Source organism: Rhinatrema bivittatum, chromosome 4, assembly GCF_901001135.1.
Source record: "Rhinatrema bivittatum chromosome 4, aRhiBiv1.1, whole genome shotgun sequence".
In the NCBI taxonomy this organism is placed as follows: domain Eukaryota; kingdom Metazoa; phylum Chordata; class Amphibia; order Gymnophiona; family Rhinatrematidae; genus Rhinatrema; species Rhinatrema bivittatum.
Genome location: NC_042618.1, coordinates 182,398,843 through 182,422,398, shown reverse-complemented (window position 1 = coordinate 182,422,398; position 23,556 = coordinate 182,398,843). Strand labels below are relative to the sequence as shown.

Genomic DNA, 23,556 nt, shown 5'->3' with positions numbered 1-23,556 from the left:
AATGCGTGTAGCATGTTCATTTCCGTACTTCAGAGTTTGGTCCAGATTGGTTATTTTACTACATTTTAGTTTGTATGCAGCAATTTTTTTTATGCTGTAGAATGAAACTTGTTCCAGTACACATTGTATGTATCTGTTAAAAAGTGTGCCCATGGGAATCCTTGAATACAATTCAACCTGACAGTTTACCATGGGCCTGTCCGGGAACTCCAGCACATTTTACAAACACTGATGTGCTCATTAGCTCTTGTGGATCTGACCTCTTTTTACATTCTCTTTCCATCTGTTGGATTTGACCGAAAATCAATTTTTAAAACAAAACATTGGCCTTCCTTGCTTTCCTTTCTACCACCATACAGTTTATATTCCTCTGCTAACCTTTGCTAAATGGATTTGTAGCTCTTATGAGCCTCTCTAATGCAATGAAAGCCAAGCCTCTAGTCTGAGCTGAGCATCCTAATGTCTACTTAAAAACAGACAGAAGACGATTCTAAGCCCTCTATAAATTATATAAAAGGAAGACACTATGAAAGGCCTGAAGTGATGGTGAAGGGAAAGAAGAGATTAGAAACCTAAGGGCAATGATGTTGGAAAACTTGTTCTTAATTTACTAATTGTATTTCAGTATAAGCTAAGAAAATGCTCAAGGAAATCATTTACATTTTCTGATATGCTTGCATCAAATTAGTTAAAGAAAATAAAAGCAAAAAGGCATTAATGGAAACCGTATGTGGTTCTCCTTTTCTGAGAAGCATTATTATTAAAATAGTAAGAAAATATGGACATAGGCATTGGAAACATGTTTATTTGAAAGCTGAATTTCTCAAAGTGCTTCATTAAATTGTTGATTTTGAAGATGTCTGCTGCACATATGTGCTCTTACATCTGGAGTATGTCTCTGCGAGGGGCCTGACATGAATTAATCGGGGTGAAGTGGAAAAAATATCTGCTCAGCTATTTCAAAGAGTTGCGGAGCAATTCATAAAACAGTGTAAGACAGCAGAAAAAATTATGAATGTCATTGTGATGTCTGTACTACGAATACTGAAGTTTCCATTTTGGACATACCATCAATGGATTTAATCATTGTAGAATTTTTCATTCTATAAGTTGACATTGGTCAAAAAGAAAGTGCTAGTTACAGAATGAGCATTCAGACACAGTTCTCCAAGTGCCCCATTTCAATTAAAGTCAGATCAGAGCACACAGAAATTTTGAATTAAGAATGCATAGTTATACTTTTGAATTTTTTAAATGATAGAGGCATTTTCTCCATTGCTTGTTTCAACTGGTGGCTATCCTGCCTCAGGGAAATGCAATGCTTACGAGAAAACGCCTTAGTTCTACACATTTAAATGGGATACCACAATTCTTAATCCAAAAAGCTCCTTAAAGAGCAAACTTTGCCAAAATGACCATCAACAGTCTCTATACTATTGTCCATCCTGGGTACTTAATGCTCTTGCTACAGTTTTAACAAGTAAAGAGATCTTAATGCTGGTATCCTTGTCAAAGTTTTGTGCATTTTGTATAATTAGATCTGCCTAAAATCATGTGGCAAAACTCAGTTAAGGTTACTTCTTAATATACTGACTTTTTATGTGGAAGAACATGTATAATGTCTACAAACAAAGATACATATTACATCAGTAGATGTGCTGATAGTGCAATTGAAGCAATACTTCTAGGGCCCAGTTTTTAAAATTATCTGGGTAAGTAGCTTAGGTGGATATAACTTATCCAGCTAAGTTACAAGGGATATTCAGCAACATGGCTATACCACTGAATATCCACGTAGAAATCGCTACTTTGCCAGATAAGCTATATCCGGCTGTTAGACCTGCTCTATGGCTGGTCTAACTTATCCGATTACTTTAACCAGAGAAGAGCAAATATCGCTACTTACCCAGTTAAGCTAACTGGATAAGTAATATCACCCTGCTCCGCCCACTGCCCGCCCACAATCTATCCATCTATTCAGATAGCCTGATAAGTGCTTTGAATATCTGACCTCTAGTTTCCTGTGGCAGCTAGGGGTGGATTCTGTGATAAGGGTTAGAAAATTCCTTGGCATAGTTTTTAAGATTCTACTGTAGTTCTGTAGTACATTTGAATAAATTAGCATTAAAATTTTATAGTGCTTCATATGAAATGACAATTTCCTTAAAATAAATTTGAATTATTCAAAAAAATTAAATTTTATATCTTTGTTGCATGTTTGATTAACACACGCAACAAAGGTTAGCGATTAACAAATCTTTAATAAAGATAAAGATATTTTAATTATTTTAAAATTTTTTTGCTTCCTTTTCTTCTCTCGTTCATTGCTGTCTCATTTTGTTCTTCTCTCTTTTATCCTGTTGTCTTCATTCACTCCTCAACTCTGTGGTCTCCTTGACTCTAATTTTGATCCCCTTTCTCCTTGAATTTTCCTATATGCTCCTTTCTCCAAGGACAAGCAGGATGGTAGTCCTCACACATGGATGACATCATTGGATGCAGCCCAACACGCGGGGGTCCCTCTTCAGTCTCTTCTTTTCTGTGGACCTTTCGTCACACGGTTTCGGAGCTCGCGCTTCCTTTTGTCATTTTTGTTTCCTTGAAGTGTTTTTTCTTTCCATGCAACATGTAAGGTCCCTCACCCACTTCGGGCAGCGATCAATAAGTGTTTCATGCTCTCACGGTCAATCACCAATGGCTTCCCCTTCCGGTGCCCGCCAAACATCAACCACGCGTGCCGTGCTCTTTTTTCCATGGCATTGACCGGCTTCCGACAGTGCCCCCAGTGCCCCTAGACTATGTCCATCACAGACCACCACGAGGTCTGCGTCCTCTGCCTGGAGGCTTTCCACGATGTCTGTGGCTGCGATCTCTGTGCCCAGATGACCCCCAATGGTTGTCGGGCCCGTCTTGACAAAATGGAAAAACATTTCAGATCCAAGCGGTCGGATCCGTCCTCAGCGTCGGGGACCTCCACCCCGCTTGGAAAGGAGCCCTGGCCGTAACTCCATCAGGTTTGCCTCCTCTTGCTCTGCCTGGCCCCAAACTAGGCGCAGGGGACCGGCCACTATCCCTGTCATCCCGTTCTCAGTTGGGTTCCTCGACATCGCCATTGATACCAGACAAAAACCATGGTAATCATCAAGAAAGGTCGAAGAACCACAGTCATCGATCCTCCTCTTATCAAAACCAGACCATGAGAAGGCATCGACTTTGGTGCTTCCCACGAAGTTGTCGAGGGCGGAAGAGGCTGTTCCCTCCGACTCTGCCAATGCCTCCAGGCGGCCTCCACCAACACCTGTGGAGGCTTGGTTCCCCTCGTTTCAGAGGATGTCCGATTCTACTGGCTCCCTCCTCAAGATGTTCTATCCTTGGTGGCTTTTGAGGAGGAGCTAGAGAAACACTTGTGGTTGGTGGTCGGCCAGGCCCTACAGGGCCTTGAGCCTATGGTTCCCCAGGTACCGCCTCCACCCGAAGACCCTACTTCTCCAATGTTTTTGTCTTTGCTAGAGCAGCTCGACATACTGCTCGGTATCTTACCAATGCAGCCGGCTCCAGTGCCCCAAGCCCTTCTGCGGCCAATGGGCGCACCGCTGCCACTGCCACCGGTCTCCATACTGGTGAGTGACTCCTCTGACGAGGAAGGGCCATTGGCTCGATTGCAGCTTGGAGACGCACGGTGCCACCTCACCTGCAGCTCTCCTAGGGCCTTCGGTATTGGTTCCACCGATACCTTTTGGTTCCACTGATTCCTGCCAACGCTGTTGGATCCTTTGCTGCTCTCGTGGCCTTGAGGCCCGGTGATGCCTCCGGCACCTCGCCCGATGCCCTCGAGGGCCATTCTGCACCCTCTGATGGGCCTTCCGACCCCCCGCATCCCCGGAGGGTCGCAGTGAAGGAGAAGCCCCCCCTATGACCCCTGAGAAGGGGAGGCATTGATATCCTCCTCCGAGGAATCGGACAATTTACCTTCTGAATCTTCTTCCCCAGAGAGATGGCGATCTTCCCCCGAGGACCTCTCCTTCGCGGGATTCATCAAGGCCATGGCAGATTTGGTGCCTTTCCAACTGTTAACAGAGCAGGACTCCAGGCATAAAATGCTGGAGATCCTGCAATTAATGGATGCCCCAAAAGAAGTGGTGGCGATGCTATTCCATGACATTTTCAAGGAACTGGTGACCTGCCTGTGGGAACATCCCATCTCGGTACTGCCAGTTAACAGAAAGACAATCGCAGTATATCTGGTCCAGCCGTCCACCGGTGGTGGTAGAGTCAGCCCTAAAAAAAAAGGCTAAAAGGATACTTACCCATGCTTTTACTGTCCAGGACACGAGCATAAAGCTCTTGATGCTTTGGGCGCCGGGTGTTTCAGGGCGCCATGCTCACTGCCTGCATAGCTTTCTACCAGCTTTACATGGGACAGTATTCCTGGAACCTATGGAAACAGGCCCTGGAATTTAGTGAGTGTCTACCCCAACAGTTCCAAGAGGACTTCCAATCCATTATCCAACAGGGCCTGGAGTGTGATAAGCATGAGGTTCACGCGGCTTATGATGTTTTCGAGACAACCATGCAAACCACTGAAGCAGGCATTGGAGCCCGACGGATGGCATGTCTGCGGGCCTCCGACTTGCACCCCGAGGTCCAAGACCATTTTTCTGGCTTGCCGTGTACGGGGGAGACCTTGTTTGGAGACAGGATTAAGGAGGCTGTGGCTCAGCTGAAGGACTACCAGGAGACTCTCCAGCAGCTGTCGGCTAGTACTTCCGACACCCAACCTACCAGAAAGCCCCCATGGCAGTATCCAAAACGGCCTTTCTATCAGCCTCGTAAATATTGCCCACCCGCACCGAGGTCAAGGGCTCAAAGACCTGTCCCCAAGGCAAGACAGAGGCAGCCTAGACCACCTCAGGCACCTGCGGTTCCACTGCAGAACCCCACCATGGGGTTTTGACTGGTGGCCAGGGAGCACGAGCAAGCCTTTCCCGCGAGGTTGACTCCAGCTATTCACAGATCGATGGATCTCGATCACATCAGACCTCAGGGTCCTATCCATTGTTCATCAGGGTTACAGGCTGTATTTCCAATGACTTCCACCATGCTTCCTTCCGTGTCCCGGTTGAGAGCGGCAGGGGACATACAGATACTTCGAGTGGAACTCTTCACCCTCATTCTTGCTCAAGCAGTCAAAACCTGTTCCACCCAGTCAAACAGGGCGAAGGGTTCTACTCCAGGCATTTTCTATTTCCCAAGAAGACGGGTAGCCTCCAGCCCATTCTGGACCTCAAATCTCTAAACCATTTCTTGGTAAAAGAAAAGTTCAAAATGGTCTTGCTGGGCACCCTGATTCCCCTTCTCAAAGCGGGAGACTGGCTCTGCTCCCTCGTTCTCAAAGATGCGTATGCCCATATCCTCATCTTTCAGGTGGATCGGCAGTACCTGAGATTCCTGGTCGACAGGAATCATTGTCAATATTGAGTTCTGCCCTTTGGCCTGGCATCTGCACTCCAGATCTTCACCCAATGTCTGGCAGTTGTCTGTGCATGTTATCCCATTCGCTTGACTACACATGCGCAGGGCACAATGGGCATTGCGCTCTCAATGGTCAAGCTATGGAGGACCTGTGTGCTCGTATTCTAGTCACAACTCAGTTGCAGCAGTTCCTACAGTGGTGAACAATCCCCTCGAACCTGGAGTGGCGTTGCCCTTTTTGGAGTGCTCAGCCCCAGGCCACACTCACCACTGATGCTTCACAGGATGGGGAGCGCATGTTCTGGGCCTCTGCACCCAAGGGTTCTGGTCGGTTGGTTCAGGAGTCTCGGCTCCAGATCAACCTCTTGGAGTTGCAGCAAGATTGGGGCTCTATGATTCTGATTGCCCCCTGCTGGCCTTGTCAGGTCTGGTTCCCAACTCTTTGGGACCTGGCCTCGTGCCCCTCGATCCGACTGGGGTCGGCTCTGGACCTAATCACCCAGGACTAGGGCAGGCTCCGCCACCCCAACCTGTAAGCCCTGGCCCTCACAGCTTGGGTATTGACTGGGTGTCTGTGTGGGCCCTCGGCCTGTTGGAAAGAGTATCTCATGTCATTCTGGAGTCCAGAAAGCCTTCCACCATAAAATCCTATAATCTGAATTCAAAGCGGTTCTCATCTTGGTGCGAGAGTCACGGTCTGGACAACTTCTCTTGCTTCCCTCCTGCACTCTTGGACTATCTGTTGTCCTTCTCCAAGTTTGGTCTGCAGACCACGTCAGTGAGGGTTCACCTCAGTGCCATCAGAGCATACCATCGGGGTTCAGATGGTTCCATGATTTCTTCCCATCCTCTAGTGGGCCAATTAATGAAGGGCTTACAACAACTAAAGCCCCTCACTTGCCTACCAGCTGTTTCCTGGGATCTCAAAGTAGTCCTCTTGCAACACATGAAACCTCCATTCGAACTGTTGCATTCTTGTGATCTAAAGTACCTCTCCTGGTAGGTGATCTTCTTGGTTGCAGTTACATCAACTTGCAGGGTAGGTGAATCGCCTTATACAAAGTTTTGTCACGACATGGTGGTCCTACGAACACACCCAAAGTTCCTTCCCAAGGTGGTTTTGGATTTCCAGCTCAACTAGTCCATTGTGTTGTTTTCGTTTTTCCCGAGGCCTCACGCTCACCAAGATGAACGTGCTCTGCACACATTGGACTGCAAGATGGCTCTTGCCTTTTACTTGGAACGCACAGTGCCCCACCACTTCTCCACTCAACTTTTTGTCTCCTTTGACAGAAACAAATTAGGAGTCACTGTCTCCAATCATTCTGTATCCCACTGGCTAGCGGATTGCATTGCATTCTGCTATGCACAAGCGGGTTTGCAGCTTGATGGCCACATCAAAGCTCACTCTGTCCGGGCCATGTCTGTCTCAGTGGCCCACTTTCATGCGGTTCCCATTCACGAGATTTGCAGAGCAGCGACTTGGAGTTCCCTCCACACATTTGCCTCGCGCTATTGCCTGGACAGGGATGACTGGCAGGAAAGTCGTTTTGGACAGTCCATCCTCTATAATCTCTTCCAGCCATAAAAACCTCCCTCCATGGTCCCTGTCCTTGGGTGCAGGCCTGCTCCTTTAATTTGCTGCCACACCAGTTGTTGTACACATTGGCACCAGTTCTCTGCTGCACATGTTCAGAGCGGCCTGGAGCTACTTATTCACCCATGTGTGAAGACTACCATCCTGCTTGTCTTTGGAGAAAGCAGAGTTGCTTACCTGTAACAGGTGTTCTCCAAGGACAGCAGGATGTTAGTCCTCACGAAACCCGCCCGCCACCCCGCAGAGTTGGTTTTTTCTCTCGGTTTGTTATTTTATTTTCAGGAATTCTATGTTATAAGACTGAAGAGGGACCCCGCGTGGACGTGTGGTTAGTGGCATGCTTGGCATGCTCAGTGTGCCTGTCAAAGTTTTTAGAAACTTTGATATAAGTTTTCCGTGCCAGGCTTCATCCGATGATGTCACCCATGTGTGAGATCTAACATCCTGCTGTCCTTGGATAACACCTGTTACAGGTAAGCAACTCTGCTTTCTCTAGTCTTGCCATCTTTCATCTTATATTGTTAGACCTTTCAGCAGCACCCAAATTTCAGCAGCTTTCGATACAGTAAATCATTCAATACTCATTGATAGATTAACTGAAATAGGGCTGGCTGACAACACAAACAAATGGTTCTCCTCTTAAATTAAAAACTGATGTTTTCAAGTTAAAATTAAAAATACAATTTCAGATGAAATAGAACTGAGCATGGGAGTCCCACAAGGGTCTTCCCTATCAGCCACCTTGTTTAATATTTATATAATTCCAATTTGTCATTTCCTAAGCAGACTAGGACTTCTGCATTACATATATGCGGATGACATTCAAATTCTAATTCTAATAAATTCCTCTATTGAGTCTACTATAAATCTGATAGCTATGTATCTTGCCATGATTAAAAAACTCCTGACTAACATGAAATTAATACTGAACGTAGAAAAAACTGAAATCATTTATTTGGATAGGAGAACATGCCATGCTAAACTCCCGAACATTACACTTGAAGATAACAACACCAAGCTTGAAATCGGAAGCAACACAATCATTATTGACTCCGAACCTAATTTCAAAAAACACATCTCTATGAAGTTAAAAGAAGGCTATAACAAATTGCAATACACTTAAAACGATTAAAACCATTACTTGACCAAAACAACTTCAGAACTGTACTTCAAACCTTACTCTTTTCTAATGTAGACTATTGTAATGCATTACTGTTAGGCCTTCCTCTATCAACCATTCACCCTCTACAGGTCCTCCAAAATGCAGCAGCTAGGGTACTAAGAAATATAAAGGAATACCATCACATCATCCCCATCCAGTAAACTACCGGATTGAGTATAAAACACTGTGCATTATACACAAAATAATTTACGGAGAAACAACAGAATGGTTTAACGAAGCTATCAGACTACACACTCCCCAAAGACATTTAAGATCCAGTAATAAAGGGCTGTTATCGATCCCATTGGTACAATCAGCCCATCTATCACAAGTTAGAAATAGAGCAATTTCCTTAGCTGGCCCAAAAATCTGGAATACTTTACCAGAAAAGATAAGACTACAGCAGAACCTGGAATAATTTAAGAAGGATGTAAAAACATGGCTGTTTTGTAAGGCTAATGATAAAAATCTTCACGACTAAGATTGTATACCTATGCAGGACAGTTGAGTTGAAATCAAGTTTTTAAACTACTTGATCTTATTGATTTTTTATTTTTTTATTGCCATTTGATTTATTTTATTCTTATTGAATTGATCTTATATTATGTTTTATATTTGCTTACTATTACAATTGTTTATATATTTTATTTTTAATGTCATTTAACTGTGATGCATTTTGTTTTAATTATTTATTATATAAACCATTGTGATAGTCTATTCCGAATGACTGCCTATAAAAAAATTATAAATAAATAAATAAATATTACCTCCACCAATTCTTCCCTCCATGTTTCTCCACTTTCCCTCCATATCCCTCCCTTTTCTATCCCCCTTTTTATCTTTTCTCCTTCTATAACTCTTACTTTCCTGCATGCTTTTACTTCTTTGGTTAGTGCTCCATCCTCTTCTTCTCCCCTCCATTCTTTGGCAGATTTTGGGCATGTTCAGGTTAGTGGTGGGAAAAGGGTTGAGAGAATAGGTGAAAGGCTTGGAGGGGGGGGGGAGCTGGTTTTGGGTTGAATAAGGGATTTTGTGTGTGCATATACCTACAGTAAATTGGATACATTTCTACTGGGCAGACTAGATGTACCATTTTAATCTCTATATGCCATTATTTACTATGGGCCTGATATTGAAAGCATGTTCAGCACTCAGTAGCTAGATAAGTAGAACTTCTCTGGCTATCTCTTAGCTGATTAGATAGTGGGCAGGCAGTGGGCAAATCAGGGCAGCACTACTTAGTTGGATAACTTAGCCAGCTAAGTAGCAACATTTAGCCTTAGCCAGATAAGTTATACGGGTAAGTTACACCTGCCAAAGAGCAGGTTTAACTTAGCCGGATATAACTTATCCGACTAAGTAGTGCCTTATATGCAGATATTCAACAGCATAGTCATGTTGTTGAATAACCCTTGTAAGTTATACGTATAAGTCATATCCGGCTAAGTTATTTAAACGGCCAGCTTTCAATTTTGGGCCCTATATGCCTATTCATTTCCTCTTTTCTTCTCCTTCCATTCATCTGTTCCTTCCCTCCATTCATCTGTTCCTTCCCTCTGTGCTCCAACCTTTTCTCACCTCTTTCTTCTTTCTCCATGCATTTGCTTCTTCCTCTCATCCTGTGCTCCTTGCTGCATATCCTTTCATTACTTGTGTATCTCTCACCCTTGTGCTGGTAATGTTGCTCTCCTTGCTAGCACTAAGCCATGTGGTGCTGGCAATATTTCTTATTTCCACAGTTTACTATGAGAAACTGAAATGCCATCAGGCTTTGCAGCTCAAGGGTAATAAATGGAGCTCATCTTCTCTCTGCTCTTCCTTCATGTCATTGCCTATCACTGGATCTCGTATAGGGATCAAGGCAGCAACTTATCCTCTCTCAAGCAGAAAACCAGGATGTAAGCAAAGCAAAGCTGTGGTGGCAAGTGAAGGCACAACTTAACAACATGCTATACAGCGTACATCATAAACACCATATGCCTGACAGTTTTTGAGATGTACACTATCAAGTGAATTTTAAAAGCCCGGCGCATGCATCATTTAGGGGATTTATTTATTTATTTATAGCATTTATATACCGGGAGTTCCTGTATAATATACATATCACCCCGGTTTACAAGGAACAAGAACTATCGCTTCATTTAGCGGTTTACATAGAACAGATTAATCAAATTAACATATTAGTGGATAATTGCTGAACAGTTAATAAGTAACATGCCAGGCTCAAGTAGGAACCTAGAGGAGCTTCCAGTGGAACTTAGTGGAGCTTACAGTGAACCGCTTACAGTGAACTGAAAAAAAACAAGATTATATGATTATATACAATTCAATAATGATCTCTTCAGGAAATTATGTGCCTGGGGCTGGGGAAAGAGCGAATAAGCTGAAAATATCGTTCTACCTGCTCTTAGCTCTCAGGGAATGCTTGTGTGAACAACCAAGTCTTAAGTTTCTTTTTGAATGTAGTGTGGCAAGGTTCAAGGCGAAGGTCTGGAGGTAGCGAGTTCCAGATTGAAGGGCCCGCTGTGGATAGTGCGCGTTTCCTCAGGGAGGATTTCGCCGGTTGGGTGATTAGTCTGTTCTGGTACGCACTTCTAGTCGGTTTCACGGAGGTGTGTAGCTGAAGTTGAAACGTTAAGTTGAGGGGAGCGATGTTATGTAAGGCCTTGTGTATCATCATTATGGACTTGAATTGAATCCTGTGTTTAATCGGAAGCCAGTGGAGATGCTGGAGGATTGGGGTGATATGATCTCTTTTTTTGGCGTTTGAGAGAATTCTTGCCGAGGCATTCAGGACCATCTGAAGTGGTTTGGTGGTGCATGCTGGAAGGCCTAGAAGGAGAGAGTTACAGTAGTCCAGTTTCGGGAGTATGATGGCTTGTAGCACCATGCGGAAGTCTCTGTATAGGAGGAGTGGTTTTAGTTTCTTTAAGGTTTGTAGTTTAAAGAAACATTCTTTTGTTGTGTTATTTATGAATTTGTTGAGACTGAAACCGCTGTCTATGATGACCCCAGGTCTCTTACTTGCTGCGAGGTGGAGTGCACGGAGGTATCTGGACGTTGGCTAGCGATAGGAGGTGTGGGTGGGACATAATTTTCCGGAGCTATAAAGAGGATTTCGGTTTTGTTTGTGTTTAAGACCAGGTTGAGGCTGGCGAGTAGGTTGTTGATAGCTGAAAGGCATTTATTCCAGTATGACATGGCTTTGTGTAGAGAGTCTTCTATAGGGATGAGAATTTGTATGTCATCCGCATATAGGAAGTGTATTAGCTTGAGGTTGGTGAGTAAGTGACAGAGCGGGAGAAGATATATATTGAAAAGAGTCGGAGAGAGGGATGATCCTTGCAGTACCCCTCTCTTGGATTCAATGGAGTGAGACTCTTTGTTATTTATCTTGTTCTACAAGATAAATAACAAAGGCTCTTTGTTATTTATCTGTTCTACAAAAACGATTTGAACCAGTTGAAAGCTGCTCCTGTGATGCCAATGTCAGTTAGGCGCTGCAGGAGGCACGGGTGGTTTATGGTGTCAAACGCTGAGGAGAGATCCAGAAGTGCGAGGAGGCAAGGTTGGCCTTTTTCCAGATTAATGATAATAGTGTCTGATAGTGAGGCTAATAGTGATTCGGTATTCCTGGTCTTACGAAAACCAAATTGGTTTGTGGTGAGGATGTTGTTTTCGTCAAGGAATTCTGTAAGTTGTTTGTTAACAACTTTCTCCATAATTTTGGCTATCATAGGAAGGTTTGCTATGGGTCTGAAGTTTGCTGGGTCTGAGGTGGGAAGGTTGGGTTTTTTGAGGAGCGGTTTTAGCATGGCCAACTTGAGTTGGTTAGGGACTTGGCCTTGGGTGAGAGAGCAGTTAATGATGTCTGCAACAGGTTTGGCTATGATGTTAGTGATCAAACTCAGCATGTTTGAAGGAATATGATCTGATGGATGAGAGGATGGTTTTATCTTCTTAAGGATGTTCTCTATTTCTAATGTGGATGTGGGCTCAAAGGTGTTGAGCACTGCTGGTGTTGTGTTGGGTTGTTGAGCGGTTGAGTGCGATGGTTGTTGAACGGTTGAGTGCGATGATTGTTGAACTGTTGAGTGCAGTGATTGTTGAACGGTTGAGTGCGATGATTGGGGGCTGTGGTTGATTACATGGTTTGGATGTGGAGATGATCTCTTGAGGGGGGCTAGGAGTGAGGTGATTTTATTGTCAAAGAAGTCTGCTAGTTCGTTCGCTTTGTTGAGAGCTTTTTCGTCTGGAATGGTAGGCGCTGGGGGTTTAGTGATGGTTGATACATAGGAGAAAAGAGCTCTTGAATCAAAACTGAAGTGGTGTATTTTTTTGGAGAAGAATTCTTTCTTGGTTTTGTTGATGTCGTTTCTATATGAGTTGAGGCACGATTTGTAGATGAGGAGAGTTGTTGAAGATGGGTTTTTTCGCCATTTGTGTTCCTTGCATCTCAGCTCATGTTTACGTGTTTTCAGCTCCGGAGTGAACCAAGGTTTCCTGTTGTCTTTGTTTGGATTGATATATTTTGTCGTCATGGGGCACACTTGATCTGCAACCTTGTTGGTGATGTTGATCCATGATGATGTTGCTGAGTTGGCGTCGGAGAGGTCCAAATGCACTAGTTCCTTGGCCAGGTGTTCGCTGAGTTGGTCTCCTGAGCACTGTTTCCTGACGGATATAGATATTGATTGTGTTGATTGAGGAGGAAGCTCTTTTATCTTTAACACCGATGAGATGATTTGGTGGTCTGTCCACGGAACCGGAAGGCAAGTTGGGATAGTGTGGGTTGAGATTCCCTCGTTTATGAAGATAAGGTCTAACGTATGACCTGCTTTGTGGGTTGGTTCTGTCACAATTTGTCTGAAACCCATATTGCTGAGAGAGGAGAGAAGAGTTTTGCAGTTGGTGGAATGAGGTTGGACATCTACGTGAAGGTTAAAATCTCCCATCAGGATGGCCGGTTTTCCGGAGTTTAGGTGTTTTGCTGTTAGTTCTATGATTGTGGATGGGTCTGCTTCCAGTATTCCGGGAGGGGCATAAATTAATCCGATCGTCAGATGTTTTGAGTTGAATAGCGCAAATTCGATATTTGCTAGGTTATTAGAGGCCTGCAATGTCAGACCTAGCATTTTTTTGGCTGCGAGGAGAAGGCCACCTCCTCTTTATTTTGGGTCTGGGTATAGAGAGGAGATCGTATGCCTGTATGGGAAGCTGATTTATTAGAGCAGTGTCGGTGGGTTTTAACCAGGTTTCTGTGATGGCACAGATGTCAGGTTTTGCATCGGATAGGAAGTCATTGAGAATATGAGTTTTCTTGGAGATGGATTGTGCATTAACAAGAGTGAGAGAGAAGAGAGCCAGTCCAAGAAATTGTGTGGCGGGTGTCAGCAGGATGGGCCTGAGCCTCTGTTGATGGTTGTGATGGGGAGTGGGGGGCTTAGGTGTTCTCCACATGTGGTTGTGGATGATGGGAATTGTGAGGGGGTACATGATAGAAGATATCCTGATAGAGATGGTTGAAAGTCAGATCCCAGTTGGGGTTTCTTGTTAGGTGGTATCCTGTTTGGTGCTATCCTAATGGAGGTGAGAGTTAAGGTGTTTAGTGTTTAGTTTCCCCTAGGGAAAACTAGTCAAGTGTGTGTGTCCTCAGCGTGAGGCAGTATGTTGATGGGCCTGTTGGTAACTGATAGAGAATGGATAATCTAGGCCCTGATTTATATTAGCAGAGAGAGGCCGGAACAAATTTTTTCTAGTTTAGTGCGAATGCAGTCAGTTGAATGCTGGGCGAGTGCGGTCAGTTGAATGCTGGGCGAATGCGGTCAGTTGAATGCTGGGCGAATGCGGTCAGTTGAATGCTGGGCGAATGCGGTCAGTTGAAAGTTGAGCGAATGCAGTCAGTTGAATGCTGGGCGAATGCAGTCAGTTGAAAGTTGGGCGAAAGCAGTCAGTTGAATGCTGGGCGAATGCAGTCAGTTGAATGCTGGGCGAATGCAGTCAGTTGAAAGTTGGGCGAAAGCAGTCAGTTGAAAGTTGGGCGAAAGCAGTCAGTTGAATGCTGGGCGAATGCAGTCAGTTGAATGCTGGGCGAATGCAGTCCGTTGAGTGCTGTGTGCTGTGCTAGCGATGTCAAGAGTAGGTTTGAGTCCTGGGACGCTCCAAGGGGCGCGCTAAGGGGCAGGCCCCTTAGGTTGCGCTCCTTCGGGCGCGCGACGCCGGATGAGTGCGCTGAAATTTAAAGGCCTTTTTTGGCGCCCTCTGATAGGCCTAGTGCCTCCAGGGGGCGCGGCTGACTCACCGCGTGTGTCCTGCGGTTCCCTGCGCTTCCGTCTTGTCTTTGGGGTTTTTTTTTTCCTTTTTGTTTATTAGCTGTTCCGGTTGCCGCCTCTGCACGGCTTGCGGGATCGTGAGCGGGCTCTAGCCCCGATTGGGCTTCGGGAGCCCCGGCAGAGGAGGAGGAGGCAAGCGGCGGCCGATGCCGGGAGCGGAGCGGGATATGCATACAAGTCAGGCCAGTGTGCGCCAAATGGATTTTAAAAGGCGCCTGTGTGCATACATACTTGCTGCTATGTGCACAAATGATATTTTCTGAAAAAGAAGTAGGCATGGTCTGGGTGAGCCATGGGCATTCCTGGTTTTCCCTTTGAAAATTGCGCATAAATACTTATGCGCACAGATACGCACCAGGATCCCCAACTTCATAACTTCTGCTATGGATAAATAGTAAAACAAAAAGATATAGGCAGATCAGTGAGGTTTTAAAGGTAAGGGCTAACAGGGAGCGAGGCTATTAAATTAGAGGGGTTTGGAAGTGCTATCCCTTACCTGGGCGAACTGGGAACTAGGAAAACTGGAAATGGCGGCTGCATGCTTGTCCACTAAAATCCCCCCACTTATGCAGTAGAAGTAGCATTTGTGTACAGAAAATTGTTTGCACATGTGCGTGTAGTCAGTCAATTTTATAACATGTGCATATGTTATAAAATGGCCACGTCCCTGGGCGTGGGCTGACAAATGCATGCACATGTGCACCCGCGTGCCTGTTTAAAAGTTACTGTCCCTAAGTTCTAATAGCAGTTTAAGCATTAAGCTAAAGCTGACAAGATCATTTGGTAATATAACCCATTTCAGTCAAATAATATATTGCCATAACAAGCCCTCAAGTACTTCAAAGAAATAACTGACACACTATTTACCTCCTTCTCTTTTTGTTACTGTTTTGGCAACTGGTTTTCTTTTGGGTACCATATGTTCCTTTGAAGACAAGATGACACAATATTAGAGGAAATGCCTTTCTTACTCCCAGTTGGATGGAATGTGGAATGATCCACTGACATCATGAAAGCAGAATCTGTAGTAGTCATGGCAATACTGCATTCTGTACTTGCAAATCTTGAAAACTGTGATTCTGTTTTCTATGTAATGGCAGACTAAAGGAAGTAAAACATGGAATGGACGCTCATATTTCCAGTTAGTATTGTGAATATTAGATTTCTAAGCCTATAAAATTTGTTTTGCAATATTACTGTCCAGCTGCATTTTATTTTTAAGCTTTTGGATATTAGAAGCCAGATAATGTCCATTAGATGGGTAACAGATGTAGCCTAAGTATTTTGTGCCATACTTTTCTGCTATGGGAGATTATCCTGTGGCATTCTTCACTGACTGTGTCTTTTGTATATTCTAGGTTAACTGTTTTCTTTGCTGATTTAAACAATAGGGAGTTAATATATATATATATCATATGTTTACTTAAATAAAGGAAAGATGAAAATATGGTTTTGAAAAATATGCATATTATATTGAGAAGAGGAGAAATGATGACCTAAATACTGCCCCTCCATAATAATTATCCATTTAAAAGAATTTGAAACAAGGCTTTGACTTCTAATGGTTACTTGATTTTGTAAGTAAGATACTATATTTTGTGTGTTATTTATCATATATATCTGTCTGTATGTTGTTGAGATGTGTGTGCGAAAACATGAAGACTTAGTAATGAATGTATAGAATATGTTTTATCCTTGTACATGATTGCATATCGGTAGTAATTTTACAACAGCCTGCATAAATTTGAAAACAAATTACCCTTATACTTTTCATTAGTTTTGAAAAGGAAAGTTTGCATGCACTTTCCCTTTGAAAATTATCTGACCAAAACTACCTGCACACAATTACACCAGATAATTTGTGTGTAGAGTTTGTCAGGAAAATTTACTGTTGAAAATGCAAAAGTGAGTGTGTATTTGCAAAGCCCTCCCAATCCTGCCGTGACAACGCTTCTGTTCATTGCGATTACACTTACATGCATACAGAATGCACTTGCAGAAATTTACCTGCATAGCAGACAGGCAGCTTTATAAAAGGTCATTTCTACAGTTAAAGCACTTTTTTACCTGCGAAAATGGCTTTGAAAATTACCCTCATCTTGTTAATTTAATATATTTTTTTAATTAGCAATTCCAGGTATTTCCTGGATTTTAATGGCCTGTTAAGAGGATTTTTCCAAAGTCACAAAATCATAGCAATTATTACCTGCCAGAAAGCTACCTATCTAAAGGTCCTAATTTCCTAATTGCTATTCTAGAATATATCTTTGTTAGTTAATGTTGCTACTAATGAACAAACCAGAAGAGAGGAATTCAGTCTCATAATGTGCTGCTAGGTTCACTAAATACTTAGGAAATGATGTGCGAAGATCCATCTTCTGGAAAGCTGGTTTTCTTGATTTCTCACAGGTCAAGCAGGATGGTAGTCCTCACATATGGGTGACATCACAGGATGGAGCCCAATCACGGAACACTTTTGTCAAAGTTTCTAGAACTTTGACTGGCACCTACTAGGCCTGCCCAGGATGGCACTAACCCTGCAACCAGCAGGGATCCCCTTCAGTCTTCTTTTTTCCGTGCAGCAGTAGCCACACGGCTTAAGGAACTCCACAGAGATTCCTGACAGGAATTTTCCTCACGGAATTACTATACAACTTTCTACCCCACAGGGGTCCCCCGCTTTTATTTTTACGTCCGTGGTTGTCCAGTAAGTTTTTTACCCGATTCCGGTCGATTCCTGTCGAGTTTGGCCTTCACGGCCTACTGGCCGTCTACTGCACCACGGCTAAATTTTTTCATAGGCCATGGCGTCGGGGTTTCATCGATGCCCAGACTGCACCCGCACAATGTCCATTACTGACCCTCACCAGGTATGTGTAATGTGTCTGGGTAGCGAGCACGATGTCCTTACTTGCACCAAATGTGCCCTTATGACACGTAAAGGTCGCAAGGCTAGAATGGAGAAAATGGAACTTCTCTTTCAGTCAAAAACCCAGACTCCGTCCATAGCATCGACGTCATCTGAACTGACACAGTCTACGTCGCACCATCATTGGGCAACGGCCGGTGTTCGACCAGCATCGACGACCCCATGGCCATCGACACCCTCTGTTCCCCCTCACGAAAAGGACAGAGGTGACCATCGAGAAAAGCATCGGCATCGACATCGCAGGTCTCAGACTGTTGACGCAGGCAAGGCCTCGACGTCCTCATTGTCTGAACCGCCATCAAAGAAAGCCCATCCAGAAAAGGCACCATCCCTATCTGGTTCAGGGTCACCAATGCAACCTTCACCGGGACCGGTGATAGGAGCCGCGATTTCACCTCCAATGGTGGTCCCTCCGGCTACACCTTCGCCTCCTCCGGCATCGGGGCTCCATGCTCCAGGTTTCCGGGAGGAACTGGATCAGATGATTCAGGAGGCCATCGGAGGAGCGATGAAAGGCTTCAAGGTTCCATCGACGCCGATACTGGTTCCGATGCCTGAACCGGTAGCCGATCCCATTCCAGTAGCGCTAGCACCGTTACGAGAATGGAAGCGCTGATCGCTGCTTTTCCTCCGAGGGATCCGACGACTCCAGTGGACCCGGTGCCTTCCTCCCCGATTCCTCTTTCATCGGCAGACGAAGGAGAAACACCATTCCTTACGCCATAGGGAGTCCTTCCGATGCCTAGATCATTGGTTTCACCGATTGCATCTTTGTTTCCATCTGTGCCACCATCCCATCCATCGATGCCCTTGATGCCACCATCGGTGCCACCATCGATGCCTTCGGTGCCTCGCCCGGGACCTTCAGATATACCAATTTTTCGTCCCTCCAAGGATACTGGGGGTGCTGGAGATGATCCCTACGATACCTGGACTGACGATTCATCCCAGGATACCGATGACTTGCCATCGCCACCCTCTCCTGCTGAAAGCAGGAAGCATTCTCCGCCAGAGGACTTGTCCTTCATTAATTTTGTGAAGGAAATGGCTGAAGGTGGTTCCTTTTCAACTTCAGACAGAACAGGACGATATACATCAGATGATGGAGCTTCTTCAATTTTTAGATGCTCCTAAAGAACTAACATCTATTCCCATCCATGATGTCCTCCTGGATCTTCTCAAAAGAAATTGGGAACATCCTGGTTCTGTGGCTCCAGTCAGTTGGAAAGCTGACACTACATACCTAGTCCAGTCAACTCCTGGTTTCCAGAAATCCCAATTGGACCACCATTCAGTGGTTGTTGAGTCAGCCCAAAAGAAAGCCCAAAGATCCAAGCCTCATTCTTCCTATCCTCCAGGAAAGGAACAAAAATTCCTGGATGCTATAGGTCGTCGTATCTTTCAAGGGACTATGCTTATATCCCGCATCGCCTCTTATCAGCTTTATATGACCCAGTACAATAGGGTCCTCTTTAAACAAATATAGGACTTTGCTGAGTCCCTACCTCAACAGTCTCAAGACCAATTACACGCCCTAGCTCAAAAGGGTTTAGAAGCGGGTAAGCACGAGATAAGATCTGCCTATGACGTTTTTGACACCGCTTCTAGGGTTTCAGCAACAGCCATTTCTGCAAGGCAATGGGCCTGGCTAAAGTCGTCCAACCTATGGCCTGAGGTCCAGGATAGACTCTCTGATTTGCCTTGCACTGGAGATAATCCTTTTAGTGAGCAAATACAAAAGACAGTGACGCAACTCAAGGATCACCATGAGACTCTTCGCCAACTCTCCTTGCTACCTTCTGAATATCCTGCTAAGCAAACATTCAGAAAGGAGCCCAAGAAATCCTTTTACCGCTAAAGGAAATCTTATCCTCCTCTGTCCAAAGGTTGCTCTACTAAGCCTTATCAGAAAGGCCAGTCCAGGCAACCTCGCAGGCAAAAGCCGCAAACAACTCCTCAACCAGGTCCAGCATCTGGTTTTTGACTTTTTTCTAGAGAGCATGTACCAGTGGGAGGTTTTTGACTTTTTTCTAGAAAGCATGTACCAGTGGGAGGCCTTGTGCCACTTCAGCCACTTCTGGCACTCAGTCACCACAGACCAGTGGGTGCCCACCATAATAACTCAAGGTTATCATCTCAACTTTCTTGCCATTTGTTATGGATCTGATGCTACGAGTTGCTAGAGTTAGCAGTCTGTTGTAGATCTAATGCCTGATGGGCGGAGCAATCAGATAGGAGTAGCAATTGTTAGGAATCTGATGTTAGTTAGACTGCGGGCTCCTGAAGAGGAAGGAGTTAGCAATCTTGTTACGAAAGCTCTGTGTAGAGCTGAGAGTAGCAATCTGTAATTCTGATATAGTAGTGGGTGGATCCCTGGGCCGGTGGCAGATGACCACTCCCCTGGGAGGATATCCCGAGAGGGACCACCAGCTAGGCTTGAGTATGGAGACAGACACACATTAGTTCTTTTATTAAACAGGTTTTTGAAACCACCAGATGTGGCAGTAGTGAGCTGATATGCCCGACAGGGCTGTAGTCCCTCAGGTACTGGAACAACGATCCAGGATGGCTGAGCTGTTGAGAAACTGTAGAAAGTGAGTAGGCAGAGTTCATGAACAGCACTAGATGACAAAACTCACGTAAGGTCTCAAGGAAGCTCAGGAGCTGGAAAGGTTTAGGCCCTCGAGGAGCGAGTACCTGGTTCCAGGGAAAGCTCTGAGAGAGCGATGGTAACTCACAATTGTTTGTAGCAGCGATAGCTTCCAGGCAGTAGAGAATCTTCAGAGTGTCCAGGAACATGGGTCTTCGAGGAGCGAGTATCGGTTCCTATCTGTAATCTGAAAGTAAAGAAAGGAGCGAGGCACCCGAGGAGCGGGTATCTCTGGTAAGTCCGAGGAGGCAGAGTAGCTTGGATAGCCAAAGCGAGTCCTTAGCGAATCCTTGCTAACTCAGTTAGTTAGCGATAAGAGACCTCTAAATATTGGAAGCGGATGATGTCATCTCAGGGGGACAACCCTGAGGTTCGCGCCCTTGCTGGTACTTCAATCAGAGCGCACACGCGCACCCTAAGTCTTCAGGCAACATGGAGGATCTGCAATGTCGAGCCGGTCCGGGGACACCAGAGGGAGACGGCATGGAGACGCCTTGGCAGCCAGCCGTCCATCAGACCCGGAGGGAGTCGCCACAGAGGTAAAGAGGGCGGAGTGAGGGCGTCGAGCAGCAACTGTCGCAACACCATTCCACCGGACTCCCCACCTTGGCTGACGTGGGGAGCATCAGACCATTCACCGCTCCTGGAACAGGAGATTTCCCTCCTCCTCCAGTCCAGAGCAATAGAACCAGTGCCCTACTCCCAACAGGGCCTCAGATTCTACTCTCTGTATTTTCTAATCCCAAAAATGTCAGGAGGCGTTGGTCCGATACTAGATCTTCGGGCCTTAAACAAGTTCCTCCAAAGAGAAAAGTTCAAGATGGTGACCTTGGGTTCCCTCCTCCCCCTTCTACAAAGGGGAGACTGGCTCTGCTCTCTAGACCTCCAGGACGCTTACACACATATCGCAATAACTCCATCTCATTGCAGATTTCTGCGATTCCTTGTAGGCCCAAAGCACTACCAATATCGAGTGCTACCATTCGGCCTAGCCTCTGCTCCATGAGTCTTCACCAAGTGCCTCGTAGTAGTAGCAGCAGCGTTCCTCAGAACTCAAGGTGTCCACATCTACCCCTACCTCGACATTTGGTTGATCAGGGCTCCCACACAGCAAGCTGTTTTGACGTCCCTATGTCTCACCTTGCACACCCTGATCTCTCTGGGGTTTCTCATCAATTATCCAAAGTCCAGCTTGGTCCCATCGCAAATCCTGTCGTTAATAGGAGCAGACTTGGACACCCTCAAGGCAAAGGCATTTCTTCCTCGAGAACGAGCTCTCATCATCTCCTCTCTCACCCATCAGCTGCAGTCTTGTCAGCGCTCCACTGCACGTCACTTTCTAGTCTTGCTAGGACACGTCACTCCCATGGCTCGTCTCGCCATGAGGATCCTACAGTGGACTCTAAGGTCACAATGGATTCAGTCATCTCAACCACTATCAACTGTTGTCCACATAACCAACCCACTTCGTCTACCTCTAGCTTGGTGGAAGAATCAGGCCAATTTCCTTCAAGGCCTTCCTTTTCAAGCTCCAGACCCTCAAATAACCCTTACAACAGATGCCTCCAACGTCTGTTGGGAGCACACGTTGCTAATTTACAAACTCAAGGGTCTTGGTCTCCAGAGGAAGCCAAACACCAGATCAATTCTCCCGCCTCCTGTGTCAGGAGGCTGCGCAGATATGGGCGGAGGCCCTCTCCCTCTCAATGTACCTCAGGGCCACCTACTTGCCGGGAGTGGACAATGTGTTGGCAGACATGCTGAGTCGCACCTTTCGACCACACGAGTGGTCTCTCAACCCCACAGTAGCGGACTTGATATTCCAACGTTGGGGTTACCCTCACATAGTCCTCTTTGCGTCACCTCAGAATCGCAAAGTAGAAAACTATTGCTCTCTCACTCGCAGCCAACACTCAAGCAACATTTTGCTAAACGTACACATTGTTTTTCTAGAATATTTTTGGTGATTCATCAGAAAGGAGTTATACGTGTAAATGTAACATACTATCATAGCAATTTTAAAAATCCATTTATATGCGTAAAATGCACTTATTCATGAATATCCTATGGACAATTCGATGGCATATATTGTAGCAATTTTCAAAAGCCCATTTAACAGGCAAAGTGCATTTACATGTGTAATCCCCAATTTTAAACATATAAATGCTTTTTAAAATCAGGCCCTATATGTGTAACTACTACCGTGGCCTCACTGTTGGATAATTATTGGACCTGACTTGTTTTATTTCTGTTTATGCTCATTCTGCTATAATGTTTCATTACTGTTAAAAAATGTTCACTTTGTAAACCGTTATGATGGCTCTACCGAATAACGGTATATAAAACTCATCAAATAAATAAATAAATAAGAGGCTCACATTTGGCACCAGAACTACTTCCCTCACCCTTTCACTTCCAAACCTGGTGTGAATTGTCCGATGTGGGGAAGGATTAACCTCCAAGGCCCAAGGTGCTGATTATGGCTGTATCTTTGTATACCAATAATAGTCTGCTCATCGCTGATGTCCTAACATAAAACTTTACTGAATCAATCTTTCAACAGAAGCAACTTGTCACATTATACATAGGAACGCTAACTCTTAAGCAGGTGCGTGGGCACGTGTGCGTTCATCGGCCTGCACCCAGAGATGCATCCGTTTTATAATATACATGATATATCTGCGTATGTTCTAAAATAACCTGGACACGCGTACATGTACACTCAATTTTAAATGGACGCACGCATGCGCATATCTATTGCATAACTGGGGAAATTTTACAATGGATGCCCACTGCCATTTGCTGTTTTCACAGTTCCCATTTCGCCCAGTTAAGGGATAGGACTCCCATATCCCCCAAGTTTAATAGCCTCCCTTTCCTCCTGTTAGCCCTGGCCCTTAAAATCCCGCTGACTTACCTAATTTTTTTTTTAACACTTACACATCATCCACACAGCTTGGGATCCCAGTGTGCGCCAGTGCGTGTAAGTATTTATGCTCTCATCTCTTGGCCAGGTCCCAACATGCCCATGTCCCATCCCTTTTTGATAACTTTTTATTTGTGTGCACAGTGGGAGATATGTGTGTGCACAGGTGGCTTATAAAATCTGCTCAGTGTGCAACAATCCAACTTGAGTGCATATCTCCCGGTTTTGGTGCACCCCAGGCTTTTAAACCTCACCTATTATTTCTGGTTGCATCAATAATGTGTAACTGATCCAGTAGTCCCTTGATTTCTCCCTGGGGTCCCTCTATCCTTCTGATCTTTAGGGCTGCCCCTATGATAGCTGACAAGATTCCTCCCTTTTATTGAGTTTTCCCCTTATTGATACTTGGGATCCACTGTTTGATCTTATAATTCAACACCTCTCCACTCCTCCTCGTTGTATGTTGTGGACATCTTCTCTCCTGTCTT

General features: G+C 45.0%; 1 protein-coding gene and 1 long non-coding RNA gene across 7 annotated transcripts in view; one reads left to right on the top strand and one right to left on the bottom strand.

Moving 5' to 3' along the window:
• Positions 1 to 15,527, bottom strand: part of LOC115090358 — a 28,837-nt gene extending 13,310 nt beyond the window's left edge. Inside the window, exon 1 of the long non-coding RNA XR_003856389.1 lies at positions 15,431 to 15,527. This is a non-coding gene — a long non-coding RNA (uncharacterized LOC115090358). The remainder of the gene's footprint in view (positions 1 to 15,430) is intronic.
• The window catches only part of CEP112 (centrosomal protein 112), a 1,022,051-nt gene that overhangs the window by 551,867 nt on the left and 446,628 nt on the right, over positions 1 to 23,556 (top strand). The gene's annotated exons all lie outside the window — the stretch shown is intronic.